This window comes from Scomber japonicus, chromosome 2 (assembly GCF_027409825.1).
Source record: "Scomber japonicus isolate fScoJap1 chromosome 2, fScoJap1.pri, whole genome shotgun sequence".
Classification (NCBI taxonomy): domain Eukaryota; kingdom Metazoa; phylum Chordata; class Actinopteri; order Scombriformes; family Scombridae; genus Scomber; species Scomber japonicus.
The window spans coordinates 41,705,350-41,724,605 of record NC_070579.1 but is presented as its reverse complement, the minus strand read 5'-3'; the positions used below and the strand labels follow the sequence as shown (position 1 = coordinate 41,724,605).

The 19,256-nt window shown below is 49.1% G+C and overlaps 31 non-coding genes across 31 annotated transcripts; all 31 read right to left on the bottom strand.

Annotated features, from left to right (window-relative positions):
* Window positions 1–2,863: 2,863 nt before the first annotated feature.
* Window positions 2,864–2,982, bottom strand: LOC128354473 (5S ribosomal RNA). The gene has a single exon (XR_008321060.1). It is a non-coding gene; the product is annotated as a 5S ribosomal RNA (ribosomal RNA).
* A 413-nt stretch (window positions 2,983–3,395) lies between these two features.
* LOC128385107 (5S ribosomal RNA) lies at window positions 3,396–3,514 on the bottom strand. The gene has a single exon (XR_008324634.1). It is a non-coding gene; the product is annotated as a 5S ribosomal RNA (ribosomal RNA).
* Window positions 3,515–3,928: 414 nt separating this feature from the next.
* On the bottom strand, window positions 3,929–4,047 carry LOC128385104 (5S ribosomal RNA). The gene has a single exon (XR_008324633.1). It is a non-coding gene; the product is annotated as a 5S ribosomal RNA (ribosomal RNA).
* A 413-nt stretch (window positions 4,048–4,460) lies between these two features.
* On the bottom strand, window positions 4,461–4,579 carry LOC128385097 (5S ribosomal RNA). Its single transcript, XR_008324632.1, has one exon. It is a non-coding gene; the product is annotated as a 5S ribosomal RNA (ribosomal RNA).
* A 412-nt stretch (window positions 4,580–4,991) lies between these two features.
* LOC128353748 (5S ribosomal RNA) lies at window positions 4,992–5,110 on the bottom strand. The gene has a single exon (XR_008320913.1). It is a non-coding gene; the product is annotated as a 5S ribosomal RNA (ribosomal RNA).
* Window positions 5,111–5,523: 413 nt separating this feature from the next.
* On the bottom strand, window positions 5,524–5,642 carry LOC128385089 (5S ribosomal RNA). The gene has a single exon (XR_008324630.1). It is a non-coding gene; the product is annotated as a 5S ribosomal RNA (ribosomal RNA).
* A 413-nt stretch (window positions 5,643–6,055) lies between these two features.
* LOC128385078 (5S ribosomal RNA) lies at window positions 6,056–6,174 on the bottom strand. The gene has a single exon (XR_008324629.1). It is a non-coding gene; the product is annotated as a 5S ribosomal RNA (ribosomal RNA).
* Window positions 6,175–6,586: 412 nt separating this feature from the next.
* LOC128385056 (5S ribosomal RNA) lies at window positions 6,587–6,705 on the bottom strand. Its single transcript, XR_008324627.1, has one exon. It is a non-coding gene; the product is annotated as a 5S ribosomal RNA (ribosomal RNA).
* Window positions 6,706–7,118: 413 nt separating this feature from the next.
* LOC128385045 (5S ribosomal RNA) lies at window positions 7,119–7,237 on the bottom strand. The gene has a single exon (XR_008324626.1). It is a non-coding gene; the product is annotated as a 5S ribosomal RNA (ribosomal RNA).
* A 413-nt stretch (window positions 7,238–7,650) lies between these two features.
* On the bottom strand, window positions 7,651–7,769 carry LOC128385034 (5S ribosomal RNA). Its single transcript, XR_008324625.1, has one exon. It is a non-coding gene; the product is annotated as a 5S ribosomal RNA (ribosomal RNA).
* A 413-nt stretch (window positions 7,770–8,182) lies between these two features.
* On the bottom strand, window positions 8,183–8,301 carry LOC128385023 (5S ribosomal RNA). Its single transcript, XR_008324624.1, has one exon. It is a non-coding gene; the product is annotated as a 5S ribosomal RNA (ribosomal RNA).
* Window positions 8,302–8,714: 413 nt separating this feature from the next.
* On the bottom strand, window positions 8,715–8,833 carry LOC128385012 (5S ribosomal RNA). The gene has a single exon (XR_008324623.1). It is a non-coding gene; the product is annotated as a 5S ribosomal RNA (ribosomal RNA).
* Window positions 8,834–9,246: 413 nt separating this feature from the next.
* LOC128385001 (5S ribosomal RNA) lies at window positions 9,247–9,365 on the bottom strand. The gene has a single exon (XR_008324622.1). It is a non-coding gene; the product is annotated as a 5S ribosomal RNA (ribosomal RNA).
* A 412-nt stretch (window positions 9,366–9,777) lies between these two features.
* On the bottom strand, window positions 9,778–9,896 carry LOC128353737 (5S ribosomal RNA). The gene has a single exon (XR_008320912.1). It is a non-coding gene; the product is annotated as a 5S ribosomal RNA (ribosomal RNA).
* A 413-nt stretch (window positions 9,897–10,309) lies between these two features.
* LOC128384990 (5S ribosomal RNA) lies at window positions 10,310–10,428 on the bottom strand. The gene has a single exon (XR_008324621.1). It is a non-coding gene; the product is annotated as a 5S ribosomal RNA (ribosomal RNA).
* Window positions 10,429–10,841: 413 nt separating this feature from the next.
* LOC128384979 (5S ribosomal RNA) lies at window positions 10,842–10,960 on the bottom strand. The gene has a single exon (XR_008324620.1). It is a non-coding gene; the product is annotated as a 5S ribosomal RNA (ribosomal RNA).
* A 409-nt stretch (window positions 10,961–11,369) lies between these two features.
* LOC128384968 (5S ribosomal RNA) lies at window positions 11,370–11,488 on the bottom strand. The gene has a single exon (XR_008324619.1). It is a non-coding gene; the product is annotated as a 5S ribosomal RNA (ribosomal RNA).
* A 413-nt stretch (window positions 11,489–11,901) lies between these two features.
* Window positions 11,902–12,020, bottom strand: LOC128354561 (5S ribosomal RNA). Its single transcript, XR_008321088.1, has one exon. It is a non-coding gene; the product is annotated as a 5S ribosomal RNA (ribosomal RNA).
* A 413-nt stretch (window positions 12,021–12,433) lies between these two features.
* LOC128384957 (5S ribosomal RNA) lies at window positions 12,434–12,552 on the bottom strand. The gene has a single exon (XR_008324618.1). It is a non-coding gene; the product is annotated as a 5S ribosomal RNA (ribosomal RNA).
* A 412-nt stretch (window positions 12,553–12,964) lies between these two features.
* On the bottom strand, window positions 12,965–13,083 carry LOC128384934 (5S ribosomal RNA). Its single transcript, XR_008324616.1, has one exon. It is a non-coding gene; the product is annotated as a 5S ribosomal RNA (ribosomal RNA).
* A 413-nt stretch (window positions 13,084–13,496) lies between these two features.
* Window positions 13,497–13,615, bottom strand: LOC128384923 (5S ribosomal RNA). The gene has a single exon (XR_008324615.1). It is a non-coding gene; the product is annotated as a 5S ribosomal RNA (ribosomal RNA).
* A 413-nt stretch (window positions 13,616–14,028) lies between these two features.
* On the bottom strand, window positions 14,029–14,147 carry LOC128384912 (5S ribosomal RNA). The gene has a single exon (XR_008324614.1). It is a non-coding gene; the product is annotated as a 5S ribosomal RNA (ribosomal RNA).
* Window positions 14,148–14,560: 413 nt separating this feature from the next.
* LOC128384901 (5S ribosomal RNA) lies at window positions 14,561–14,679 on the bottom strand. The gene has a single exon (XR_008324613.1). It is a non-coding gene; the product is annotated as a 5S ribosomal RNA (ribosomal RNA).
* Window positions 14,680–15,092: 413 nt separating this feature from the next.
* LOC128354496 (5S ribosomal RNA) lies at window positions 15,093–15,211 on the bottom strand. The gene has a single exon (XR_008321067.1). It is a non-coding gene; the product is annotated as a 5S ribosomal RNA (ribosomal RNA).
* Window positions 15,212–15,624: 413 nt separating this feature from the next.
* Window positions 15,625–15,743, bottom strand: LOC128354488 (5S ribosomal RNA). The gene has a single exon (XR_008321065.1). It is a non-coding gene; the product is annotated as a 5S ribosomal RNA (ribosomal RNA).
* A 413-nt stretch (window positions 15,744–16,156) lies between these two features.
* On the bottom strand, window positions 16,157–16,275 carry LOC128384890 (5S ribosomal RNA). Its single transcript, XR_008324612.1, has one exon. It is a non-coding gene; the product is annotated as a 5S ribosomal RNA (ribosomal RNA).
* A 413-nt stretch (window positions 16,276–16,688) lies between these two features.
* LOC128354032 (5S ribosomal RNA) lies at window positions 16,689–16,807 on the bottom strand. Its single transcript, XR_008320940.1, has one exon. It is a non-coding gene; the product is annotated as a 5S ribosomal RNA (ribosomal RNA).
* A 413-nt stretch (window positions 16,808–17,220) lies between these two features.
* On the bottom strand, window positions 17,221–17,339 carry LOC128354449 (5S ribosomal RNA). The gene has a single exon (XR_008321040.1). It is a non-coding gene; the product is annotated as a 5S ribosomal RNA (ribosomal RNA).
* Window positions 17,340–17,756: 417 nt separating this feature from the next.
* LOC128384879 (5S ribosomal RNA) lies at window positions 17,757–17,875 on the bottom strand. The gene has a single exon (XR_008324611.1). It is a non-coding gene; the product is annotated as a 5S ribosomal RNA (ribosomal RNA).
* A 413-nt stretch (window positions 17,876–18,288) lies between these two features.
* Window positions 18,289–18,407, bottom strand: LOC128353681 (5S ribosomal RNA). Its single transcript, XR_008320907.1, has one exon. It is a non-coding gene; the product is annotated as a 5S ribosomal RNA (ribosomal RNA).
* A 413-nt stretch (window positions 18,408–18,820) lies between these two features.
* On the bottom strand, window positions 18,821–18,939 carry LOC128384868 (5S ribosomal RNA). Its single transcript, XR_008324601.1, has one exon. It is a non-coding gene; the product is annotated as a 5S ribosomal RNA (ribosomal RNA).
* Between the last annotated feature and the right edge of the window lie 317 nt (window positions 18,940–19,256).

Genomic DNA, 19,256 nt, shown 5'->3' with positions numbered 1-19,256 from the left:
TATACTTGATTCATCTATTTCTCCCTTCTTATATAAATCCCCATAAAACTCCTGTATCCTCTCCAGTATCTCCACATAATCTTCTATTATCTCTCCCTTCTTATTATTAATTTCATTGATAAATGTCCTATTCTGTCTTCTTTTCTCTAACCCTAAAAAGTATCCTGTACATTTTTCTCCCTCTAAAGCATATTTTGCTTTACTTCTCAAAATTGCTCCCCTACATTTTTCCCTTTCATACCTCTCTAGCTTCATCTTTACCTCTATATAATTGTCTATACTATATCCCTCCTCATCATCTGCCCTACTCAATTCTACTCTCAATTTTTCCTTCAAACCCTTCTCTTCCTTCATCATCTTTTCTTTTCTTTTCTTACTATACCGTATACTAATATATTTGATTTGATCTTTTATCTTCTCCCATCTCTCCCCTATACTATCATCTACACTATCCTTTTCAATGTACACCGCTCTCCTCTCATTCTCTCTATCTAATAATTCCCTAATCTGTTTCTCATACTCTTCCTCCTCAATATATCCTGCATTCAATATCCACATCCCTCCCCCTACCTCCTCTCTCCCAACCTTAATTCTAAATCTAACCCCATCATGATCACTAAAGCTATTTCTCTGATGTCTTATTCTATCTATATATCCAATAATTTCCCCCTGTACTAACACTAAATCTATTCTACTCTGTTTTAATACTCCATCCCTAATCTGTCTCCTCGTGAACTCTCTCTTCTCTGGGTACTCGTATCTCCACGCATCTATCAATCCCTTATTCTTCATCACCTCTAATAACATATTTCTCGACCTCTCCCACCTAAATTCTACCCCCTTACCTATATCTAATCTACTACATTTTATATTGAAATCCCCTACAATAATACATCTTCCCACAACTATCTTTTTTAACTCTTCTATAATACCCCATTTATCTTTTTCTATATTTGGCACATACACATTAATTAGTCTAAATTCTACCTTTTTATATTTAAATTCTATTGCTACTATCCTCCCTGTCCTGTCTTTATACACCTCCTTTATCTCTTCTACACTATCCTTTTTAATCATTATTGCTACGCCCCTTGCATTTCTAGCCCCATTATTATAATACATGTCTCCCTCCCATTCCCCTCTCATCTCTCTTACTTTCTCCTCATCCCAGTTCGTTTCCTGTATACATATAATATCACTACGATATGTAAAAAGCATTTCTTTTATCTTCCCTCTATCCCTTAATCCATTTACATTTACAGAAGTTACAGTGGCCATGAGAGCAAACCAAAAAAAAAAAATAAATAAAAATTTAAACCAAACATTTTAAATCAAAATTGCATACCAGACCGCGGCCCCCTTCGTTCTTGTCGCTCTCTTTCCTTTTCTGCCTGTCTCTTGTCAATCAGTCTCTGGGATATCTTCTTTTTCTTTCCTGAACGTCCTTCTGTCTCCTCTTCCCTCCTCGCTTTTCCACTCCAAGGTCTCTGTTCCTTTGGTCCACAATCCTTATTCCCCAATCCAACGCTCTCATCCTCGTCACCATCCTTCCGACCCTCCTCGTCCTCCTTTTCCTCCTCGCCTCCTCTCGTCTGCTCCATCTCACCCCCGTCATCGCCGTCGTTCTCCTGCCCGTCCTCCTGCTCTTCCTCCATGTCCTCCTCACCCTCTTCATCCTGTTCCCCCGTCTGGTCCCCCATCTGATCCCCCGTCTGCTCGTCGCCGTCTTCTTGTCCACTCTGCCCCTCCTCTTCCTCCGTCGCTCTCCGCTCCACACACTCCCGTGCGTAATGGCCCGTCTGTCCACATTTGAAGCATTTAAATTCTGGACATTCTCTGAAAATGTGCCCTGTCTTAATGCACAGTCTACAGACACGTATCTGTCTGTCATGAATGACCCTGAAGTACTCCGTGCCTCTCATTGTGTCAAATTTAGTGGAGTATGGGAGTGAGCAGACCTGCTCTGAGAAGCGCACTTTTAAAAATCTGGTGCCGTCCAAAATGTCAGTCCCTGGCCACACTCGGCGCTTGATTGGTGACATAGCCTTCACTCCCCACTCTTCCAGCTTATCCAATATCTTGCCGTCTTCCATATAGATGGGTAGATTAATGAATGAGACCACCATTTCATTGCTTGCAATGTCTCTGGCATGTATGAGTGCTCCATTAATGCGCACCCCATCCATGAGTTTTGTTTTTCCGGTCTCAGTTTTCATTGTTAGTTCATATATTTTTTCGCTTCTCACCCTGCACCCCAGCACCTCTCCACACTCCTTTTTCACACCCTTCAGTACATCCATCATCGATAAGGTTTCTGTTCCCTCCACCTCCACCTCTACCGTCAGCTCTCTCTTAAACTTTTCTACTCACTCTTCTCCAGTGCGGCTGTTTGTTCCAGGAGTTTTGTCATGATCATTTTTCTGTCCATTGTCCATCTCAGATAATCTGCTTTTCTCCTCACGTCTCTCCTTTCTTTCTGTGCCTTTGTCCGTGTTCTTTTTTCCAGTCATATCTGTCAGTCCATTGTTCGTTTCCATGCTGTCCATCCAATAAACACAAAACACGTACCCCAGACAGCAAAAGCTGTCAGGGGAAAAACACTGAAATGAAGACTGTACTATAAACAAACGAAATAATCAAAATAATAACAAAACTCCAGGTTTAACTGGCACAACTTTCCCTCCAAACAAATCTCTCTCTCTCTCTCTGACCATGCACTTCCTGAAAGGGGCGTGTCTCAGTGCCACCTCTCTGGCGTGCATTCAGACACAGCTGGAATGATTGCAGCTTTTGTTCCTCAAAGCCCTGTGTGCGGTGATGGAGCAACAGCGCCCTCCTTTGGTGACAGCTGAGAGGGAAAAAAAGCTTACAGCACCTGGTATTCCCAGGCGGTCTCCCATCCAAGTACTAACCAGGCCCGACCCTGCTTAGCTTCCGAGATCAGACGAGATAGGGCGTGTTCAGGGTGGTATGGCCGTAAGCTACGAAACAGGCCGCAGAAAGCCCATTTAAACATGCTGTGACACCACTGACAGTTGCTCACACCAGCTGAGTGGCGGATAATGGTGTCTCAGCCATCAAACACATGCTATCCTTTAACAGTACTTTGATAGGAATAGTTGTTTTTTTTCTGCGGAGAAACACACAGCTGGAAGGACTGCAACCTTGTTCCTCAGGCCATTTGTGTACATGCGGGATGATTGCAGGCTTTTTACAGGCTGTAACAGTGAGAACTGGAACCCTAAAAACTACTTGGAAAGTGAGGCGTCTCAGTGCCACCTCTCTGGCGTGCATTCAGACACAGCTGGAATGATTGCAGCTTTTGTTCCTCAAAGCCCTGTGTGCGGTGATGGAGCAACAGCGCCCTCCTTTGGTGACAGCTGAGAGGGAAAAAAAGCTTACAGCACCTGGTATTCCCAGGCGGTCTCCCATCCAAGTACTAACCAGGCCCGACCCTGCTTAGCTTCCGAGATCAGACGAGATCGGGCGTGTTCAGGGTGGTATGGCCGTAAGCTACGAAAACAGGCCGCAGAAAGCCCATTTAAACATGCTGTGACACCACTGACAGTTGCTCACACCAGCTGAGTGGCGGATAATGGTGTCTCAGCCATCAAACACATGCTATCCTTTAATAGTACTTTGATAGGAATAGTTTTTTTTTTTCTGCGGAGAAACACACAGCTGGAAGGACTGCAACCTTGTTCCTCAGGCCATTTGTGTACATGCGGGATGATTGCAGGCTTTTTACAGGCTGTAACAGTGAAAACTGGAACCCTAAAAACTACTTGGAAAGTGAGGCGTCTCAGTGCCACCTCTCTGGCGTGCATTCAGACACAGCTGGAATGATTGCAGCTTTTGTTCCTCAAAGCCCTGTGTGCGGTGATGGAGCAACAGCGCCCTCCTTTGGTGACAGCTGAGAGGGAAAAAGAGCTTACAGCACCTGGTATTCCCAGGCGGTCTCCCATCCAAGTACTAACCAGGCCCGACCCTGCTTAGCTTCCGAGATCAGACGAGATCGGGCGTGTTCAGGGTGGTATGGCCGTAAGCGACGAAACAGGCCGCAGAAAGCCCATTTAAACATGCTGTGACACCACTGACAGTTGCTCACACCAGCTGAGTGGCGGATAATGGTGTCTCAGCCATCAAACACATGCTATCCTTTAACAGTACTTTGATAGGAATAGTTTTTTTTTTTCTGCGGAGAAACACACAGCTGGAAGGACTGCAACCTTGTTCCTCAGGCCATTTGTGTACATGCGGGATGATTGCAGGCTTTTTACAGGCTGTAACAGTGAGAACTGGAACCCTAAAAACTACTTGGAAAGTGAGGCGTCTCAGTGCCACCTCTCTGGCGTGCATTCAGACACAGCTGGAACGATTGCAGCTTTTGTTCCTCAAAGCCCTGTGTGCAGTGATGGAGCAACAGCGCCCTCCTTTGGTGACAGCTGAGAGGGAAAAAAAGCTTACAGCACCTGGTATTCCCAGGCGGTCTCCCATCCAAGTACTAACCAGGCCCGACCCTGCTTAGCTTCCGAGATCAGACGAGATCGGGCGTGTTCAGGGTGGTATGGCCGTAAGCGACGAAACAGGCCGCAGAAAGCCCATTTAAACATGCTGTGACACCACTGACAGTTGCTCACACCAGCTGAGTGGCGGATAATGGTGTCTCAGCCATCAAACACATGCTATCCTTTAACAGTACTTTGATAGGAATAGTTTTTTTTTTCTGCGGAGAAACACACAGCTGGAAGGACTGCAACCTTGTTCCTCAGGCCATTTGTGTACATGCGGGATGATTGCAGGCTTTTTACAGGCTGTAACAGTGAGAACTGGAACCCTAAAAACTACTTGGAAAGTGAGGCGTCTCAGTGCCACCTCTCTGGCGTGCATTCAGACACAGCTGGAATGATTGCAGCTTTTGTTCCTCAAAGCCCTGTGTGCGGTGATGGAGCAACAGCGCCCTCCTTTGGTGACAGCTGAGAGGGAAAAAAAGCTTACAGCACCTGGTATTCCCAGGCGGTCTCCCATCCAAGTACTAACCAGGCCCGACCCTGCTTAGCTTCCGAGATCAGACGAGATCGGGCGTGTTCAGGGTGGTATGGCCGTAAGAGACGAAACAGGCCGCAGAAAGCCCATTTAAACATGCTGTGACACCACTGACAGTTGCTCACACCAGCTGAGTGGTGGATAATGGTGTCTCAGCCATCAAACACATGCTATCCTTTAACAGTACTTTGATAGGAATAGTTTTTTTTTTTCTGCGGAGAAACACACAGCTGGAAGGACTGCAACCTTGTTCCTCAGGCCATTTGTGTACATGCGGGATGATTGCAGGCTTTTTACAGGCTGTAACAGTGAGAACTGGAACCCTAAAAACTACTTGGAAAGTGAGGCGTCTCAGTGCCACCTCTCTGGCGTGCATTCAGACACAGCTGGAACGATTGCAGCCTTTGTTCCTCAAAGCCCTGTGTGCGGTGATGGAGCAACAGCGCCCTCCTTTGGTGACAGCTGAGAGGGAAAAAAAGCTTACAGCACCTGGTATTCCCAGGCGGTCTCCCATCCAAGTACTAACCAGGCCCGACCCTGCTTAGCTTCCGAGATCAGACGAGATCGGGCGTGTTCAGGGTGGTATGGCCGTAAGCGACGAAACAGGCCGCAGAAAGCCCATTTAAACATGCTGTGACACCACTGACAGTTGCTCACACCAGCTGAGTGGCGGATAATGGTGTCTCAGCCATCAAACACATGCTATCCTTTAACAGTACTTTGATAGGAATAGGTTTTTTTTTTCTGCGGAGAAACACACAGCTGGAAGGACTGCAACCTTGTTCCTCAGGCCATTTGTGTACATGCGGGATGATTGCAGGCTTTTTACAGGCTGTAACAGTGAGAACTGGAACCCTAAAAACTACTTGGAAAGTGAGGCGTCTCAGTGCCACCTCTCTGGCGTGCATTCAGACACAGCTGGAACGATTGCAGCTTTTGTTCCTCAAAGCCCTGTGTGCGGTGATGGAGCAACAGCGCCCTCCTTTGGTGACAGCTGAGAGGGAAAAAAAGCTTACAGCACCTGGTATTCCCAGGCGGTCTCCCATCCAAGTACTAACCAGGCCCGACCCTGCTTAGCTTCCGAGATCAGACGAGATCGGGCGTGTTCAGGGTGGTATGGCCGTAAGCGACGAAACAGGCCGCAGAAAGCCCATTTAAACATGCTGTGACACCACTGACAGTTGCTCACACCAGCTGAGTGGCGGATAATGGTGTCTCAGCCATCAAACACATGCTATCCTTTAACAGTACTTTGATAGGAATAGTTTTTTTTTTCTGCGGAGAAACACACAGCTGGAAGGACTGCAACCTTGTTCCTCAGGCCATTTGTGTACATGCGGGATGATTGCAGGCTTTTTACAGGCTGTAACAGTGAGAACTGGAACCCTAAAAACTACTTGGAAAGTGAGGCGTCTCAGTGCCACCTCTCTGGCGTGCATTCAGACACAGCTGGAATGATTGCAGCTTTTGTTCCTCAAAGCCCTGTGTGCGGTGATGGAGCAACAGCGCCCTCCTTTGGTGACAGCTGAGAGGGAAAAAAAGCTTACAGCACCTGGTATTCCCAGGCGGTCTCCCATCCAAGTACTAACCAGGCCCGACCCTGCTTAGCTTCCGAGATCAGACGAGATCGGGCGTGTTCAGGGTGGTATGGCCGTAAGCGACGAAACAGGCCGCAGAAAGCCCATTTAAACATGCTGTGACACCACTGACAGTTGCTCACACCAGCTGAGTGGTGGATAATGGTGTCTCAGCCATCAAACACATGCTATCCTTTAACAGTACTTTGATAGGAATAGTTTTTTTTTTTCTGCGGAGAAACACACAGCTGGAAGGACTGCAACCTTGTTCCTCAGGCCATTTGTGTACATGCGGGATGATTGCAGGCTTTTTACAGGCTGTAACAGTGAGAACTGGAACCCTAAAAACTACTTGGAAAGTGAGGCGTCTCAGTGCCACCTCTCTGGCGTGCATTCAGACACAGCTGGAATGATTGCAGCTTTTGTTCCTCAAAGCCCTGTGTGCGGTGATGGAGCAACAGCGCCCTCCTTTGGTGACAGCTGAGAGGGAAAAAGAGCTTACAGCACCTGGTATTCCCAGGCGGTCTCCCATCCAAGTACTAACCAGGCCCGACCCTGCTTAGCTTCCGAGATCAGACGAGATCGGGCGTGTTCAGGGTGGTATGGCCGTAAGCGACGAAACAGGCCGCAGAAAGCCCATTTAAACATGCTGTGACACCACTGACAGTTGCTCACACCAGCTGAGTGGCGGATAATGGTGTCTCAGCCATCAAACACATGCTATCCTTTAACAGTACTTTGATAGGAATAGTTTTTTTTTTTCTGCGGAGAAACACACAGCTGGAAGGACTGCAACCTTGTTCCTCAGGCCATTTGTGTACATGCGGGATGATTGCAGGCTTTTTACAGGCTGTAACAGTGAGAACTGGAACCCTAAAAACTACTTGGAAAGTGAGGCGTCTCAGTGCCACCTCTCTGGCGTGCATTCAGACACAGCTGGAACGATTGCAGCCTTTGTTCCTCAAAGCCCTGTGTGCGGTGATGGAGCAACAGCGCCCTCCTTTGGTGACAGCTGAGAGGGAAAAAAAGCTTACAGCACCTGGTATTCCCAGGCGGTCTCCCATCCAAGTACTAACCAGGCCCGACCCTGCTTAGCTTCCGAGATCAGACGAGATCGGGCGTGTTCAGGGTGGTATGGCCGTAAGCGACGAAACAGGCCGCAGAAAGCCCATTTAAACATGCTGTGACACCACTGACAGTTGCTCACACCAGCTGAGTGGCGGATAATGGTGTCTCAGCCATCAAACACATGCTATCCTTTAACAGTACTTTGATAGGAATAGTTTTTTTTTTTCTGCGGAGAAACACACAGCTGGAAGGACTGCAACCTTGTTCCTCAGGCCATTTGTGTACATGCGGGATGATTGCAGGCTTTTTACAGGCTGTAACAGTGAGAACTGGAACCCTAAAAACTACTTGGAAAGTGAGGCGTCTCAGTGCCACCTCTCTGGCGTGCATTCAGACACAGCTGGAACGATTGCAGCTTTTGTTCCTCAAAGCCCTGTGTGCGGTGATGGAGCAACAGCGCCCTCCTTTGGTGACAGCTGAGAGGGAAAAAAAGCTTACAGCACCTGGTATTCCCAGGCGGTCTCCCATCCAAGTACTAACCAGGCCCGACCCTGCTTAGCTTCCGAGATCAGACGAGATCGGGCGTGTTCAGGGTGGTATGGCCGTAAGCGACGAAACAGGCCGCAGAAAGCCCATTTAAACATGCTGTGACACCACTGACAGTTGCTCACACCAGCTGAGTGGCGGATAATGGTGTCTCAGCCATCAAACACATGCTATCCTTTAACAGTACTTTGATAGGAATAGTTTTTTTTTTTCTGCGGAGAAACACACAGCTGGAAGGACTGCAACCTTGTTCCTCAGGCCATTTGTGTACATGCGGGATGATTGCAGGCTTTTTACAGGCTGTAACAGTGAGAACTGGAACCCTAAAAACTACTTGGAAAGTGAGGCGTCTCAGTGCCACCTCTCTGGCGTGCATTCAGACACAGCTGGAACGATTGCAGCTTTTGTTCCTCAAAGCCCTGTGTGCGGTGATGGAGCAACAGCGCCCTCCTTTGGTGACAGCTGAGAGGGAAAAAAAGCTTACAGCACCTGGTATTCCCAGGCGGTCTCCCATCCAAGTACTAACCAGGCCCGACCCTGCTTAGCTTCCGAGATCAGACGAGATCGGGCGTGTTCAGGGTGGTATGGCCGTAAGCGACGAAACAGGCCGCAGAAAGCCCATTTAAACATGCTGTGACACCACTGACAGTTGCTCACACCAGCTGAGTGGCGGATAATGGTGTCTCAGCCATCAAACACATGCTATCCTTTAACAGTACTTTGATAGGAATAGTTTTTTTTTTTCTGCGGAGAAACACACAGCTGGAAGGACTGCAACCTTGTTCCTCAGGCCATTTGTGTACATGCGGGATGATTGCAGGCTTTTTACAGGCTGTAACAGTGAGAACTGGAACCCTAAAAACTACTTGGAAAGTGAGGCGTCTCAGTGCCACCTCTCTGGCGTGCATTCAGACACAGCTGGAACGATTGCAGCTTTTGTTCCTCAAAGCCCTGTGTGCAGTGATGGAGCAACAGCGCCCTCCTTTGGTGACAGCTGAGAGGGAAAAAAAGCTTACAGCACCTGGTATTCCCAGGCGGTCTCCCATCCAAGTACTAACCAGGCCCGACCCTGCTTAGCTTCCGAGATCAGACGAGATCGGGCGTGTTCAGGGTGGTATGGCCGTAAGCGACGAAACAGGCCGCAGAAAGCCCATTTAAACATGCTGTGACACCACTGACAGTTGCTCACACCAGCTGAGTGGCGGATAATGGTGTCTCAGCCATCAAACACATGCTATCCTTTAACAGTACTTTGATAGGAATAGTTTTTTTTTTCTGCGGAGAAACACACAGCTGGAAGGACTGCAACCTTGTTCCTCAGGCCATTTGTGTACATGCGGGATGATTGCAGGCTTTTTACAGGCTGTAACAGTGAGAACTGGAACCCTAAAAACTACTTGGAAAGTGAGGCGTCTCAGTGCCACCTCTCTGGCGTGCATTCAGACACAGCTGGAATGATTGCAGCTTTTGTTCCTCAAAGCCCTGTGTGCGGTGATGGAGCAACAGCGCCCTCCTTTGGTGACAGCTGAGAGGGAAAAAAAGCTTACAGCACCTGGTATTCCCAGGCGGTCTCCCATCCAAGTACTAACCAGGCCCGACCCTGCTTAGCTTCCGAGATCAGACGAGATCGGGCGTGTTCAGGGTGGTATGGCCGTAAGAGACGAAACAGGCCGCAGAAAGCCCATTTAAACATGCTGTGACACCACTGACAGTTGCTCACACCAGCTGAGTGGTGGATAATGGTGTCTCAGCCATCAAACACATGCTATCCTTTAACAGTACTTTGATAGGAATAGTTTTTTTTTTTCTGCGGAGAAACACACAGCTGGAAGGACTGCAACCTTGTTCCTCAGGCCATTTGTGTACATGCGGGATGATTGCAGGCTTTTTACAGGCTGTAACAGTGAGAACTGGAACCCTAAAAACTACTTGGAAAGTGAGGCGTCTCAGTGCCACCTCTCTGGCGTGCATTCAGACACAGCTGGAACGATTGCAGCTTTTGTTCCTCAAAGCCCTGTGTGCGGTGATGGAGCAACAGCGCCCTCCTTTGGTGACAGCTGAGAGGGAAAAAAAGCTTACAGCACCTGGTATTCCCAGGCGGTCTCCCATCCAAGTACTAACCAGGCCCGACCCTGCTTAGCTTCCGAGATCAGACGAGATCGGGCGTGTTCAGGGTGGTATGGCCGTAAGCGACGAAACAGGCCGCAGAAAGCCCATTTAAACATGCTGTGACACCACTGACAGTTGCTCACACCAGCTGAGTGGCGGATAATGGTGTCTCAGCCATCAAACACATGCTATCCTTTAACAGTACTTTGATAGGAATAGTTTTTTTTTTTCTGCGGAGAAACACACAGCTGGAAGGACTGCAACCTTGTTCCTCAGGCCATTTGTGTACATGCGGGATGATTGCAGGCTTTTTACAGGCTGTAACAGTGAGAACTGGAACCCTAAAAACTACTTGGAAAGTGAGGCGTCTCAGTGCCACCTCTCTGGCGTGCATTCAGACACAGCTGGAACGATTGCAGCTTTTGTTCCTCAAAGCCCTGTGTGCGGTGATGGAGCAACAGCGCCCTCCTTTGGTGACAGCTGAGAGGGAAAAAAAGCTTACAGCACCTGGTATTCCCAGGCGGTCTCCCATCCAAGTACTAACCAGGCCCGACCCTGCTTAGCTTCCGAGATCAGACGAGATCGGGCGTGTTCAGGGTGGTATGGCCGTAAGCGACGAAACAGGCCGCAGAAAGCCCATTTAAACATGCTGTGACACCACTGACAGTTGCTCACACCAGCTGAGTGGCGGATAATGGTGTCTCAGCCATCAAACACATGCTATCCTTTAACAGTACTTTGATAGGAATAGTTTTTTTTTTCTGCGGAGAAACACACAGCTGGAAGGACTGCAACCTTGTTCCTCAGGCCATTTGTGTACATGCGGGATGATTGCAGGCTTTTTACAGGCTGTAACAGTGAGAACTGGAACCCTAAAAACTACTTGGAAAGTGAGGCTCAGTGCCACCTCTCTGGCGTGCATTCAGACACAGCTGGAATGATTGCAGCTTTTGTTCCTCAAAGCCCTTTGTGCGGTGATGGAGCAACAGCGCCCTCCTTTGGTGACAGCTGAGAGGGAAAAAAAGCTTACAGCACCTGGTATTCCCAGGCGGTCTCCCATCCAAGTACTAACCAGGCCCGACCCTGCTTAGCTTCCGAGATCAGACGAGATCGGGCGTGTTCAGGGTGGTATGGCCGTAAGCGACGAAACAGGCCGCAGAAAGCCCATTTAAACATGCTGTGACACCACTGACAGTTGCTCACACCAGCTGAGCGGTGGATAATGGTGTCTCAGCCATCAAACACATGCTATCCTTTAACAGTACTTTGATAGGAATAGTTGTTTTTTTTCTGCGGAGAAACACACAGCTGGAAGGACTGCAACCTTGTTCCTCAGGCCATTTGTGTACATGCGGGATGATTGCAGGCTTTTTACAGGCTGTAACAGTGAGAACTGGAACCCTAAAAACTACTTGGAAAGTGAGGCGTCTCAGTGCCACCTCTCTGGCGTGCATTCAGACACAGCTGGAACGATTGCAGCTTTTGTTCCTCAAAGCCCTGTGTGCGGTGATGGAGCAACAGCGCCCTCCTTTGGTGACAGCTGAGAGGGAAAAAAAGCTTACAGAACCTGGTATTCCCATGCGGTCTCCCATCCAAGTACTAACCAGGCCCGACCCTGCTTAGCTTCCGAGATCAGACGAGATCAGGCGTGTTCAGGGTGGTATGGCCGTAAGCTACGAAACAGGCCGCAGAAAGCCCATTTAAACATGCTGTGACACCACTGACAGTTGCTCACACCAGCTGAGTGGCGGATAATGGTGTCTCAGCCATCAAACACATGCTATCCTTTAACAGTACTTTGATAGGAATAGTTTTTTTTTTTCTGCGGAGAAACACACAGCTGGAAGGACTGCAACCTTGTTCCTCAGGCCATTTGTGTACATGCGGGATGATTGCAGGCTTTTTACAGGCTGTAACAGTGAGAACTGGAACCCTAAAAACTACTTGGAAAGTGAGGCGTCTCAGTGCCACCTCTCTGGCGTGCATTCAGACACAGCTGGAACGATTGCAGCTTTTGTTCCTCAAAGCCCTGTGTGCGGTGATGGAGCAACAGCGCCCTCCTTTGGTGACAGCTGAGAGGGAAAAAAAGCTTACAGCACCTGGTATTCCCAGGCGGTCTCCCATCCAAGTACTAACCAGGCCCGACCCTGCTTAGCTTCCGAGATCAGACGAGATCGGGCGTGTTCAGGGTGGTATGGCCGTAAGCGACGAAACAGGCCGCAGAAAGCCCATTTAAACATGCTGTGACACCACTGACAGTTGCTCACACCAGCTGAGTGGCGGATAATGGTGTCTCAGCCATCAAACACATGCTATCCTTTAACAGTACTTTGATAGGAATATTTTTTTTTTTCTGCGGAGAAACACACAGCTGGAAGGACTGCAACCTTGTTCCTCAGGCCATTTGTGTACATGCGGGATGATTGCAGGCTTTTTACAGGCTGTAACAGTGAGAACTGGAACCCTAAAAACTACTTGGAAAGTGAGGCGTCTCAGTGCCACCTCTCTGGCGTGCATTCAGACACAGCTGGAACGATTGCAGCTTTTGTTCCTCAAAGCCCTGTGTGCGGTGATGGAGCAACAGCGCCCTCCTTTGGTGACAGCTGAGAGGGAAAAAAAGCTTACAGCACCTGGTATTCCCAGGCGGTCTCCCATCCAAGTACTAACCAGGCCCGACCCTGCTTAGCTTCCGAGATCAGACGAGATCGGGCGTGTTCAGGGTGGTATGGCCGTAAGCGACGAAACAGGCCGCAGAAAGCCCATTTGAACATGCTGTGACACCACTGACAGTTGCTCACACCAGCTGAGTGGCGGATAATGGTGTCTCAGCCATCAAACACATGCTATCCTTTAACAGTACTTTGATAGGAATAGTTTTTTTTTTTCTGCGGAGAAACACACAGCTGGAAGGACTGCAACCTTGTTCCTCAGGCCATTTGTGTACATGCGGGATGATTGCAGGCTTTTTACAGGCTGTAACAGTGAGAACTGGAACCCTAAAAACTACTTGGAAAGTGAGGCGTCTCAGTGCCACCTCTCTGGCGTGCATTCAGACACAGCTGGAACGATTGCAGCTTTTGTTCCTCAAAGCCCTGTGTGCGGTGATGGAGCAACAGCGCCCTCCTTTGGTGACAGCTGAGAGGGAAAAAAAGCTTACAGCACCTGGTATTCCCAGGCGGTCTCCCATCCAAGTACTAACCAGGCCCGACCCTGCTTAGCTTCCGAGATCAGACGAGATCGGGCGTGTTCAGGGTGGTATGGCCGTAAGCGACGAAACAGGCCGCAGAAAGCCCATTTAAACATGCTGTGACACCACTGACAGTTGCTCACACCAGCTGAGTGGCGGATAATGGTGTCTCAGCCATCAAACACATGCTATCCTTTAACAGTACTTTGATAGGAATAGTTTTTTTTTTTCTGCGGAGAAACACACAGCTGGAAGGACTGCAACCTTGTTCCTCAGGCCATTTGTGTACATGCGGGATGATTGCAGGCTTTTTACAGGCTGTAACAGTGAGAACTGTAACCCTAAAAACTACTTGGAAAGTGAGGCGTCTCAGTGCCACCTCTCTGGCGTGCATTCAGACACAGCTGGAACGATTGCAGCTTTTGTTCCTCAAAGCCCTGTGTGCGGTGATGGAGCAACAGCGCCCTCCTTTGGTGACAGCTGAGAGGGAAAAAAAGCTTACAGCACCTGGTATTCCCAGGCGGTCTCCCATCCAAGTACTAACCAGGCCCGACCCTGCTTAGCTTCCGAGATCAGACGAGATCGGGCGTGTTCAGGGTGGTATGGCCGTAAGCGACGAAACAGGCCGCAGAAAGCCCATTTAAACATGCTGTGACACCACTGACAGTTGCTCACACCAGCTGAGTGGTGGATAATGGTGTCTCAGCCATCAAACACATGCTATCCTTTAACAGTACTTTGATAGGAATAGTTGTTTTTTTTCTGCGGAGAAACACACAGCTGGAAGGACTGCAACCTTGTTCCTCAGGCCATTTGTGTACATGCGGGATGATTGCAGGCTTTTTACAGGCTGTAACAGTGAGAACTGGAACCCTAAAAACTACTTGGAAAGTGAGGCGTCTCAGTGCCACCTCTCTGGCGTGCATTCAGACACAGCTGGAATGATTGCAGCTTTTGTTCCTCAAAGCCCTGTGTGCGGTGATGGAGCAACAGCGCCCTCCTTTGGTGACAGCTGAGAGGGAAAAAAAGCTTACAGCACCTGGTATTCCCAGGCGGTCTCCCATCCAAGTACTAACCAGGCCCGACCCTGCTTAGCTTCCGAGATCAGACGAGATCGGGCGTGTTCAGGGTGGTATGGCCGTAAGCGACGAAACAGGCCGCAGAAAGCCCATTTAAACATGCTGTGACACCACTGACAGTTGCTCACACCAGCTGAGTGGTGGATAATGGTGTCTCAGCCATCAAACACATGCTATCCTTTAACAGTACTTTGATAGGAATAGTTGTTTTTTTTCTGCGGAGAAACACACAGCTGGAAGGACTGCAACCTTGTTCCTCAGGCCATTTGTGTACATGCGGGATGATTGCAGGCTTTTTACAGGCTGTAACAGTGAGAACTGGAACCCTAAAAACTACTTGGAAAGTGAGGCGTCTCAGTGCCACCTCTCTGGCGTGCATTCAGACACAGCTGGAATGATTGCAGCTTTTGTTCCTCAAAGCCCTGTGTGCGGTGATGGAGCAACAGCGCCCTCCTTTGGTGACAGCTGAGAGGGAAAAAAAGCTTACAGCACCTGGTATTCCCAGGCGGTCTCCCATCCAAGTACTAACCAGGCCCTACCCTGTTTAGCTTCCGAGATCAGACGATATCGGGCGTGTTCAGGGTGGTATGGCCGTAAGCTACGAAACAGGCCGCAGAAAGCCCATTTAAACATGCTGTGACACCACTGACAGTTGCTCACACCAGCTGAGTGGCGGATAATGGTGTCTCAGCCATCAAACACATGCTATCCTTTAACAGTACTTTGATAGGAATAGTTTTTTTTTTTCTGCGGAGAAACACACAGCTGGAAGGACTGCAACCTTGTTCCTCAGGCCATTTGTGTACATGCGGGATGATTGCAGGCTTTTTACAGGCTGTAACAGTGAGAACTGGAACCCTAAAAACTACTTGGAAAGTGAGGCGTCTCAGTGCCACCTCTCTGGCGTGCATTCAGACACAGCTGGAACGATTGCAGCTTTTGTTCCTCAAAGCCCTGTGTGCGGTGATGGAGCAACAGCGCCCTCCTTCGGTGACAGCTGAGAGGGAAAAAAAGCTTACAGCACCTGGTATTCCCAGGCTGTCTCCCATCCAAGTACTAACCAGGCCCGACCCTGCTTAGCTTCCGAGATCAGACGAGATCGGGCGTGTTCAGGGTGGTATGGCCGTAAGCGACGAAGCAGGCCGCAGAAAGCCCATTTAAACATGCTGTGACACAACTGACAGTTGCTCACACCAGCTGAGTGGCGGATAATGGTGTCTCAGCCATCAAACACATGCTATCCTTTAACAGTACTTTGATAGGAATAGTTTTTTTTTTTCTGCGGAGAAACACACAGCTGGAAGGACTGCAACCTTGTTCCTCAGGCCATTTGTGTACATGCGGGATGATTGCAGGCTTTTTACAGGCTGTAACAGTGAGAAGTGGAACCCTAAAAACTACTTGGAAAGTGAGGCGTCTCAGTGCCACCTCTCTGGCGTGCATTCAGACACAGCTGGAACGATTGCAGCTTTTGTTCCTCAAAGCCCTGTGTGCGGTGATGGAGCAACAGCGCCCTCCTTTGGTGACAGCTGAGAGGGAAAAAAAGCTTACAGCACCTGGTATTCCCAGGCGGTCTCCCATCCAAGTACTAACCAGGCCCGACCCTGCTTAGCTTCCGAGATCAGACGAGATCGGGCGTGTTCAGGGTGGTATGGCCGTAAGCGACGAAACAGGCCGCAGAAAGCCCATTTAAACATGCTGTGACACAACTGACAGTTGCTCACACCAGCTGAGTGGCGGATAATGGTGTCTCAGCCATCAAACACATGCTATCCTTTAACAGTACTTTGATAGGAATAGTTTTTTTTTTTCTGCGGAGAAACACACAGCTGGAAGGACTGCAACCTTGTTCCTCAGGCCATTTGTGTACATGCGGGATGATTGCAGGCTTTTTACAGGCTGTAACAGTGAGAACTGGAACCCTAAAAACTACTTGGAAAGTGAGGCGTCTCAGTGCCACCTCTCTGGCGTGCATTCAGACACAGCTGGAATGATTGCAGCTTTTGTTCCTCAAAGCCCTGTGTGCGGTGATGGAGCAACAGCGCCCTCCTTTGGTGACAGCTGAGAGGGAAAAAAAGCTTACAGCACCTGGTATTCCCAGGCGGTCTCCCATCCAAGTACTAACCAGGCCCGACCCTGCTTAGCTTCCGAGATCAGACAAGATCGGGCGTGTTCAGGGTGGTATGGCCGTAAGCGACGAAACAGGCCGCAGAAAGCCCATTTAAACATGCTGTGACACCACTGACAGTTGCTCACACCAGCTGAGTGGTGGATAATGGTGTCTCAGCCATCAAACACATGCTATCCTTTAACAGTACTTTGATAGGAATAGTTGTTTTTTTTCTGCGGAGAAACACACAGCTGGAAGGACTGCAACCTTGTTCCTCAGGCCATTTGTGTACATGCGGGATGATTGCAGGCTTTTTACAGGCTGTAACAGTGAGAAGTGGAACCCTAAAAACTACTTGGAAAGTGAGGCGTCTCAGTGCCACCTCTCTGGCGTGCATTCAGACACAGCTGGAATGATTGCAGCTTTTGTTCCTCAAAGCCCTGTGTGCGGTGATGGAGCAACAGCGCCCTCCTTTGGTGACAGCTGAGAGGGAAAAAAAGCTTACAGCACCTGGTATTCCCAGGCGGTCTCCCATCCAAGTACTAACCAGGCCCGACCCTGCTTAGCTTCCGAGATCAGACGATATCGGGCGTGTTCAGGGTGGTATGGCCGTAAGCGACGAAACAGGCCGCAGAAAGCCCATTTAAACATGCTGTGACACAACTGACAGTTGCTCACACCAGCTGAGTGGCGGATAATGGTGTCTCAGCCATCAAACACATGCTATCCTTTAACAGTACTTTGATAGGAATAGTTTTTTTTTTTCTGCGGAGAAACACACAGCTGGAAGGACTGCAACCTTGTTCCTCAGGCCATTTGTGTACATGCGGGATGATTGCAGGCTTTTTACAGGCTGTAACAGTGAGAACTGGAACCCTAAAAACTACTTGGAAAGTGAGGCGTCTCAGTGCCACCTCTCTGGCTGGCGTGCATTCAGACACAGCTGGAACGATTGCAGCTTTTGTTCCTCAAAGCCCTGTGTGCGGTGATGGAGCAACAGCGCCCTCCTTTGGTGACAGCTGAGAGGGAAAAAAAGCTTACAGCACCTGGTATTCCCAGGCGGTCTCCCATCCAAGTACTAACCAGGCCCGACCCTGCTTAGCTTCCGAGATCAGACGAGATCGGGCGTGTTCAGGGTGGTATGGCCGTAAGCGGCGAAACAGGCCGCAGAAAGCCCATTTAAACATGCTGTGACACCACTGACAGTTGCTCACACCAGCTGAGTGGCGGATAATGGTGTCTCAGCCATCAAACACATGCTATCCTTTAACAGTACTTTGATAGGAATAGTTTTTTTTTTTCTGTGGAGAAACACACAGCTGGAAGGACTGCAACCTTGTTCCTCAGGCCATTTGTGTACATGCGGGATGATTGCAGGCTTTTTACAGGCTGTAACAGTGAGAACTGGAACCCTAAAAACTACTTGGAAAGTGAGGCGTCTCAGTGCCACCTCTCTGGCGTGCATTCAGACACAGCTGGAATGATTGCAGCTTTTGTTCCTCAAAGCCCTGTGTGTGGTGATGGAGCAACAGCGCCCTCCTTTGGTGACAGCTGAGAGGGAAAAAAAGCTTACAGCACCTGGTATTCCCAGGCGGTCTCCCATCCAAGTACTAACCAGGCCCGACCCTGCTTAGCTTCCGAGATCAGACGAGATCAGGCGTGTTCAGGGTGGTATGGCCGTAAGCTACGAAACAGGCCGCAGAAAGCCCATTTAAACATGCTGTGACACCACTGACAGTTGCTCACACCAACTGAGTGGCGGATAATGGTGTCTCAGCCATCAAACACATGCTATCCTTTAACAGTACTTTGATAGGAATAGTTTTTTTTTTTCTGCGGAGAAACACACAGCTGGAAGGACTGCAACCTTGTTCCTCAGGCCATTTGTGTACATGCGGGATGATTGCAGGCTTTTTACAGGCTGTAACAGTGAGAACTGGAACCCTAAAAACTACTTGGAAAGTGAGGCGTCTCAGTGCCACCTCTCTGGCGTGCATTCAGACACAGCTGGAACGATTGCAGCTTTTGTTCCTCAAAGCCCTGTGTGCGGTGATGGAGCAACAGCGCCCTCCTTTGGTGACAGCTGAGAGGGAAAAAAAGCTTACAGCACCTGGTATTCCCAGGCGGTCTCCCATCCAAGTACTAACCAGGCCCGACCCTGCTTAGCTTCCGAGATCAGACGAGATCGGGCGTGTTCAGGGTGGTATGGCCGTAAGCGACGAAACAGGCCGCAGAAAGCCCATTTAAACATGCTGTGACACCACTGACAGTTGCTCACACCAGCTGAGTGGCGGATAATGGTGTCTCAGCCATCAAACACATGCTATCCTTTAACAGTACTTTGATAGGAATAGTTTTTTTTTTTCTGCGGAGAAACACACAGCTGGAAGGACTGCAACCTTGTTCCTCAGGCCATTTGTGTACATGCGGGATGATTGCAGGCTTTTTACAGGCTGTAACAGTGAGAACTGGAACCCTAAAAACTACTTGGAAAGTGAGGCGTCTCAGTGCCACCTCTCTGGCGTGCATTCAGA